The 1,042-nt window shown below is 44.8% G+C and overlaps 1 non-coding gene across 1 annotated transcript; it reads right to left on the bottom strand.

The window, feature by feature from the left end:
• Window positions 1-292: 292 nt before the first annotated feature.
• LOC115030415 (U6 spliceosomal RNA) lies at window positions 293-399 on the bottom strand. The gene has a single exon (XR_003836021.1). It is a non-coding gene; the product is annotated as a U6 spliceosomal RNA (small nuclear RNA).
• Window positions 400-1,042: the final 643 nt, after the last annotated feature.

Genomic DNA, 1,042 nt, shown 5'->3' with positions numbered 1-1,042 from the left:
CATTCCAAATGTTGCTCCCCTACTGGTCCCCCCTCCATAAGGTCTTCACCTCGTGCCCCCTCCCCTTTGCTTCTGAAAGGATGATCACTCACACATCCATCCACTCCCACCTTATCCCACTAGCATGTCCCTTCCCTGGGGCATCACGTTTCTACAAGATTAGGGGCCTCCTTTACCATTGAGGCCAGACAAGGCAGTCCTCTGCTACATGTGGAGCAGGGGCCATGGACCAGTCCATGTATGCTGCTTGGTTGGTAGCTTAGTCTCTGGGATCTCTGAGGGATCCAGGTTAAAAATTATGGAACTCTTCACAAATTTACACTTCATCCTTGCACAGGGGCCACGCTAATTTTTTCTGTATCATTCCAATTTTAGTATATGTGTTGCCAAAGCGACCACATGCCTGCCTTTCCTATCTCCATAGTCCTCTGGTGACCATTCTTTCTTCATGTCTGACACCAGCTCTGAGATGTTCTTGGAGCCAACAGTCTAAAAATGATTCCCTGTTTCCTCTTTGCATTTTCAGGTCTTGCTTGGTGCCTTCATCGTAGCATGGAGATGAATACAGTCTTGGACTGGATTTTCCTGAAAAGCAAATAAAATATGAGACAATTGTTCTAATAATGAAGTTTATTTGAGAGTTGATTCCTATCAAATTTTCCTAACACATTCATAAATATGGTCCCATTTCTAAATAGTCCATTGCTAGAGTCCTTCAGAGAAATGTGTGCTGCTCTGGCTATCTTTCAGGGACACTCTGCCCACAGTCCACAGTCCTCCTGCTTTGGCCACTGTCTCTGACTATGGGATGCTATAGGAAAAATATGCTTTGTGAAAAAGTGCATGCTTGCTCTTGAACAAGGCCATTTGTCACTTGGTTTTAACAGATCTTTCTCAACACATCCTCACATATCTCACGTCCATTGCCTGTTGGAGCTCTCTCAAGCCCCACTTCTTTCTTGTTAAAGCCACATATTTCTGCCTGGTGCACTCATATGTCAGGTTTAGAGAAAAGGCGTGTTAGAAGAATGAGGAGGGTCAG

The sequence above is a fragment of the Mus caroli genome, unplaced genomic scaffold (assembly GCF_978045245.1).
Source record: "Mus caroli unplaced genomic scaffold, Mus_caroli_1 scaffold_2, whole genome shotgun sequence".
Taxonomy (NCBI): domain Eukaryota; kingdom Metazoa; phylum Chordata; class Mammalia; order Rodentia; family Muridae; genus Mus; species Mus caroli.
The sequence above is the reverse complement of the archived record's forward strand: the minus strand, read 5'-3'. Positions and strand labels throughout refer to the sequence as shown.